This window comes from Cupressus sempervirens, chromosome 6 (assembly GCF_028749045.1).
Source record: "Cupressus sempervirens isolate cs-2001-9-10 chromosome 6, ASM2874904v1, whole genome shotgun sequence".
Lineage (NCBI taxonomy): Eukaryota > Viridiplantae > Streptophyta > Pinopsida > Cupressales > Cupressaceae > Cupressus > Cupressus sempervirens.
The window spans coordinates 687,747,949-687,755,534 of record NC_143123.1 but is presented as its reverse complement, the minus strand read 5'-3'; positions in this window follow the sequence as shown (position 1 = coordinate 687,755,534).

Below are 7,586 nucleotides of genomic sequence, written 5' to 3'. Positions count from 1 at the left end.
TCTATCAATAGGATACTTCTTCAATCGTAGTTTATTTACCATTTCATAAGACACTAAATCATCAAAGGAACCAGAGTCTATTATCATCTTACAAATCCTACCATGGCTCATGCAATTTGTCCTGAAAATGGATGGTCTGGTCTCCTTTTGCTGCTGAATTTGTGGTCCTCTTCTCACCATCAAAGATTCTCCTTCAAGTTCAGGGTCTGCATTATCGTACTTCTTTTCTTCCTCTTCTCCTTGGGTCAAGGTGACTCTCCTCTCCTCCTTCCTAAAATCCACACCTTTCTCATGGAATTTTTAGGATTGATTGCCTACTCCTCCACATGTGAAGCATTTACCTGTGAAAACACTATTACCTCTTCCACTTCCAAATCATCCTCCCCTGAAACTTCCTCTTGTCTCAGATGTAATCTCTTTTCCTTTATCTTTGTCTTGATTGTTTGAAGTGTCAAACTAACTTCTCACACCTCTTCCTCTCATTGTTCCATCTCCTCTCTAATTTGCTTGCCTCTCATTCTTTCTTTTCAACTTATCCTCTGCCTGGATTGCCAACTGAAAACATTCTCCAAGTGTCCTTGGCACATTCAATCCTATTTCATCTTGAATATTGTACTAGAGGCCATTAATGTATCTAGCCACCTTCTCATCTTCATGTTCTAGTCCTCCCCTAATACTCAGGGTATGGAATTGCTCAGTATAGGACATGACATCCATATCCCTCTATTTCAAATTGTTCCTTCTTATCTTTAAATTTGGATTGCTAAATCAGATGGCAAGAATTGATTTCTCACCATGGTCTTCATTCTTTCCCAATTTGAAATCTTATTCAATCCCCTTTTGATGCAGAGTCTACAGAAACTACCTTCCACAAGCCAATAAATGGCTATCACAATCCAACTTAGGATTCTAGGACTTCTCACAAGTCCTCTTACCCACTCCGAGTATACTCAACCTCCAAGACAAACATGGAAATCCCACTTCAAAAGACTCACCAATTGTCACCAAAAATGGAGACAATCATGGACATACTGGTCCAACCCAAACTCATCAATTTGTTTGGTTCCACCAAACTCCCAGCACACCTTTGCACTTCTAGGCCTACAAACCTTGTAGCCTTCCAATTAGCTTCTTTGCACTTTTCTCCTAGTATCCCTTAATAGCATAGGGACTTCTCCATAGGTCCAAACACCCTTCTTGGCACCTACTAAGAATCCAAAAGCTTTTGGGCTGATCTTGCTCTAGCACCCTCGAAACTGCTTCTTGGTACCTAGGCCTAGTTGATCAAGTTAGGCCAGGGCTTCAAGGAAGAATGGGCAAGGTGGGTTCCCAAGACCCAAAAAACTTAAGGCAATCTCCAACACAACAAATGCATCCAACTCTAGCACTCAAACTAATTAGAAGTGCCTGCAACCATGACTATCACCAATTACCTTGCAAAAACTAGTCAAGCACATGGGCTTTCTTGACCTAGGGCTGACTTGGAAAAATAGTTGCCCTTCTCTCCAGGCCTCCAACCTCTGGCATTATGTTGCCTAGTCTCCTAACTTGCATATCCCTTAGTTTTAGAGGGTGCCACTGGTGGGAATGCAAGCTAGGGTGCATTTGTGGAAGGGTCTAGGAAACAAGGCTTTTCAGACCACCTTCTACTAAAATGCAGATAAGTTTTAAACCCCAGCTCCTTTTTGAGTCAAACCAAAACCAAAAGTTTCCTAACTCACCCCTACAACTATTTCATACACTTAGCAATCATAAAAGTTCCATATGGATCTATACCAATGTAACAACCGATTGATTACCAGTAAATTTCCAAAAAATTGAAGTTTTTATTGTTTTTTCTCCAAACCGCTGTACACTTTGATCTCCCCCTTTCAACTGAGATCACATATGACATATATAAAGGTCTACATGACTATTGGAACAACCATATAGGCGTTCCCAACCGTAAAACAAACAAACAACCACTTTTTGCTAATACTATTTAGACTCTAAATACCCTATTCTAAGGCCTTTTGGTCCCATGGAGTCACTTGGTTTATAACCACACCAAAATTCTTGTGGGCCTTACATGTGCCTTTATTACAAAACATAGACCAACTTGTAAAATATGGACCAAACCTTTATTCCAACTTCCTAATCTACTTGAATCCTCGCTTTCATGGAGTGGCAAGGTGTCTGGCAACATAGATACTTGTTCCCCCCTGCCATATAGGTTAGGTGCCCTGCACCACCTTTCCTCTCTCTCATTCTAAACACTAGTACACCAAGTGAATGCTGTTCCTCTTAGTCTTTCTGTTGCTACTTTTACCTTCTTATCTGCCTCTTTGTCTTCAAGATCAAAGTAGTTCTCAAGGGCCTCTATCCACCCTAGCACTTCTTAACTATCCATTTTACCTTGGTATATTGGAAAATCAATATGGTTCTTCCCACCATTACCTTGTACTACCTTAATTATTCTCATAAATCTCCTTTCTTCAAGATCATCTGTTGTCTCATGCTCTTGCCTTGCATTACCAACCTCTTCTTCTTCATGGTTCTCTCCATGATTTCTTCCTCTAACCTCTTCTCCTCTAGGTTCTTTCCTTTCCTTTTCTAAGGATTCTATTCTTGCAATAAGCTTCAGCCTCTCTCTTCTCATTTTCCTTTCTTCCCTCACTCTAGATGCTTCAAGTTCTCTCCTCTCTCTTTTCTCTCTTGCGAACTCTTCTCTCAATTCTTCAAGTTCTCTAGCCATTTGATTTTTAGGAGGCATTTTCACAAGTTTTCTTCCTTCCCAAGGGTCAACTCACTAATTATCTTTCTTTCCTCACCAAGAAATCTTTGGACACCACTTATGTACCTTTCAACTCTGGGATACACAAGGAGGAATTAGACATGCCAAGGCTTCAACAAAGGGACCAACACACTAAGGATGACAAAGACTCCTATGATGACGAAACCTACAACTTATCTACTCCCCAAATACATTGTTGATGCTCTGATACCATTTGATGTAGAGGATGGAGGATCTAACCAAAAACTTGCAAATTCAAGCACAATATGGACCCAACCCCTATGTTTCAATGGTGTTCCCAAATGCACATAATGCCACCAAAGACTCCAAACTTGGATTTACATTCACCAACTGTTCCCTCCACCTCTACACACCTTTAAAAACTTCAACCAACATCTTTCTAAGGTTTCCAAACACAAAAATATTTAGTAGATACAAAAGAGACCAGTTTTGCCCTTTACTAGGCTATTCTCTTCTTTGGATCAGTAGACCCTGTTTTCTTAATTTTTCTCCCAAACTTTTCAAAACACCAAGAAAATAAACTAGCTTTTTAGATACCCTTTTTTGAGTTTTATAACATATCCAAACATTAGATATCACTCCTTTGGAAATATTATACGGAACATGGCAGTTTGTCTCATAATTAGGCCTAATTACACCACTTTTACAAAGCAAGTACTCTTCAAACTTGCAAACTGACTTAATCCTTTTTCATAGTCTCTATTAATGATCTAAATAAAAGGATTTTCAAGATTATAGGTCTTGGTCACACTCCTAAACACCCAAACTTCAAAATCCTCCTTAAAATGGCTTAAAAACCAGGGCCTGCTTGTTCAAGCCCCAAAACTCAATTCTATAATGTTTTGACTTGTCTAATGACAAGATATGATCATGAAAACCTACATGAACCTATCAAATAACTCATCTACCATATGAAATCCTAAAATCCTATCTCATGTCCAATTACAACTTTTTTCCACATATGAGTCCAACATTATAACTTTGTATACTTCCATGAGCCATAATTGGTGCAAGGATTGCCCAATTGACTTCAAGAAATGTTTCATGACCTCTGTAATGCCTTGGATCTTCAATGTTCCCCTGATGAGGATGGGATGCTCCTGCATCACTTATCTTCATAAATAAATTCAAAACTAATTTTCGTGATATTAACAACTACTATTTTGTATCTCATAGGAGACTCCTAGTGCACATGAGGTCCAACGGGACAGTTATGTAGATTTGATGACGCAGCCACTCACTCCTGAGGAGGAGCCTACAATAGTAAGTTGTTGTTTGAATTCATGATTAAATATGTTATAAATTTAGTATGCTATGAATTATAATATTATAATTTAAATTGTAGATTCATTTGACAAAGGTATTTGAACATATACAACCTACAATCAGAGAGGTACTAGCATTGCCGAGGGCATACAAGAGGACTCCTGACTAGCATAGGAGGTTGACGAGAGAGGTATTTATTATGAAATTTTGGTAGTATTAATCTCCATTATGGAAAAGATCATTATGTATTTGAGTAATTCAATGTTAGATACGTAGAATCATATAAATTTAGTAGTTTAACTTTGGGTTTTCCTTTTTTGTTTATGTAGGAGGCATCCAATCCACCCAGTGTAGTGAAGAGGCTGCATTTTGATCATCCACCAGCACCCTAGGATAGTATATTTTGAGATGGCATATGCCACATTGTATACATAAACATTGATATTATACACATTTTGATGGCAGGATCAGCCACATTTTGTATATGGATCTCTGTATTTTGATATATATTTGAGTACTTTGACTATGGATACATGATCTTTGATATATATTTGTGTAAAATTTTGTCTATGGATACATTTTTTTTGATATATATTTTTGTCATTTACGTGCACAATGATATACATATTAATTTAGTATCTAGTATTGTTCAATTTATCGTGGATCATGTGTCATGCCCTAAATTTTACTAGTAAAAACACAACATTTTTTTTTTTTTTTTTGTAGCTTATGAAGTCGCATAAGAAATTACATATTGTAAAACAAGGTTATCATTGAATAGGAGTTCAAGACTCATGTGGATAGTGTGAAGGTGTTAACAATTTAATCACAGGTGGTTTTCAAATTTTGGTGGTATTCATCAATTCATGCAACTAACATAGTAAAATGTGGTGTACATGAATCATATTATTATTAATTATACATAGGGTACATGAGCTGACGAGCTACCTCTAATGACATGCCTATTGAACCTTATTACATACTAGCTAACTAATGCTTTATTCCTACACTACATTTTCAAATTGGTATATATATTCTATCGACTTTGATATTCTACTAATATCTTCAATCGAATCCACAACATTCATTATGTAGCTAACATTCCCTCAAGCCAAATATAAAATTCACTTCACATTAAATCCAACATCTACACAGGTTTGTCATGCATTCAATTCTATCTAGTAACTCTTATTTATCAATGTGCTTTATTGACTAGATAAAACTAGATTTGAGTTATTATTTTAATCCACCATCCATCCTTATCCTTGATTCTCCAATCCCATCATGCCGAAAACTTACTTCATATTAACCCTATTATATGTACATCCAACTATCCTAATTTATAGTCTTAACACTAATATAATTAAACCCTTCGTAATTAATATCATGTTCAATTATATATGCATTCTTGTAAACTTATTTATTTCATTTAATTTATTTTCCTATATTGAGCTTTTCCATTACCATATGGTTTAATTGTTACATGTTTCTAAATGAGCCCCTTGATATAAACATAACCCTAAACTAAGGTCAAATACACCAAGTGCCATTATCCTCTATTCAAGACTTGAAATGATTAAATAATTATCTGATAAAAATAAAAACAAATCTAAAGGGTGAATCTCCTATCTATCTTAAATCCTAATCATTCCCTAACTCTTACAAAGGCCACATTTCTTCCTACACGTGGTCTCCACAAGGTCCCACATGGGTCATGTGCAGAATTTTGACTAATCCAAGCTTTAGGACATCTTCTTCCCATCCCTCCAATCAACAATCCTAATGTGAACAAGTCATATTAAATGTCAACTTGACATTCTCCTAATGTACAAATCCCTTGGGATTGCTATCCCACTCCCCCTTAATTTCAAGTCGACTACCTATGTTTGGGAACACATGACCACTGCTGCAAGAAATTTCAAATCAACTACCTATGCTTGGGAACACATGACCATTGCTGCAAGGAGGGGACAACTAGTGCAAAAGACAAGGATGTGACATAAACCCTTTCTCCTATGCACCCAAGTATATTAATGGGGATGAAACCCCTTTTCAAGAAGGCAAGCTCAAGGATAAAAATTTTGACATGACATGTCAGAATGAATGTTAGATTTAACAATACGCCTTGGGGAGTGCAGAAAACTTTTTGCATTATGATGGCTTAGGAAATGTTGGGGGCTACTATAGAAGGGTGGTCAAGATCAATCTTGGCTTTTATTTTATTTTTGAGTTAAATATTTAAATTTGTCATATTCTCTAACATGCACACTAATATACCTTTATTTATTTAATTTCTAATTTATTATTTGAGTGGTGGATGTGACTTAGAGGTCACAAGATTGTAATGTGTACCATTCTGTCACTTAGGAAATATATTAGTCTAGGAAACTCATTATCTCTATATGCTATTATTATTTTTATTTTTATTGGATAACAGTCTAGAATCTGGGAATATTCTTTAATATTTTATTGCTCTGTATTAAGGAAGGGATTTATTTTCCTTTACCATACATTTTCTAGAGAGGAAAATGCATGCCTACAACAATGTATCTCATAGATTTTATTATGTCTTCTCTTACAACAAACTTCATTTTGTTATATCATGAAATTAATTTGATGATTTCTTTGCTTAGAATTGCATTAAGCTTGGTAATTAAAATCAATGTTATCCATGCATGTGATATGAACATAAAATTTTCCTTCCAAATTATTGAGTGCACAAAAAGATTGTAAGCAATCTACTAAGTTTTAAATTTATACAATCAATGGTATCACATAACATCTATGGATTGTTATTATCAACTAGTCATTTACAATACCACAAGGAGAAAACTTTCTTTCACATTTTCAAATGATAACAATGATGTCAAAGCAAATCTATGACTCGTACCAATGCTTTCATAACAATATAAACTCCAAATGAAACATGCATATACAACCTTATGAATTATTTCTTCTACATGTACATTAGGTAACAATGATACAATCTCCTTCCATCACAATGGGGCAACATAAGGGACTTTTCAAAATCATAAGGAACATGGACATTGAAATAGATGGACAATGAGTAGCATGAACATTTTCCAACATGATCGTTGAGAACATGAACAAGCTGGTGAATCCTCCTTCACAAATGAGGGCACAATGTCAAGTTTTCTCATCCAGCATCAATCTGCAAGATGATCATTCCAAGCCATTTCCATTGCTCCCTTGGACACAAATCTGCATATGCAACACAACAAAATAACAAGGACCATGGGTGCTTTCCACCCAACCATAGGCCTCAAAGAGACCACCCCCGTGCTAGGGGACAAGGCTCAAACTGGGATACACATACAATCTTTCAATGCATAAACATTACATTTCAAACTTGAACAATTCCCCCCCAAAGCTATTTCACAATGGATTCACAGATGGAACCATAAACATAGGGTGAAGGTGTGTTCTAAAATCGAGACTTGCCATACCAAACCATATTTGCAATAAATAATTTTCATGCCCTCTCAGGGCTATCATAATTAAGCAA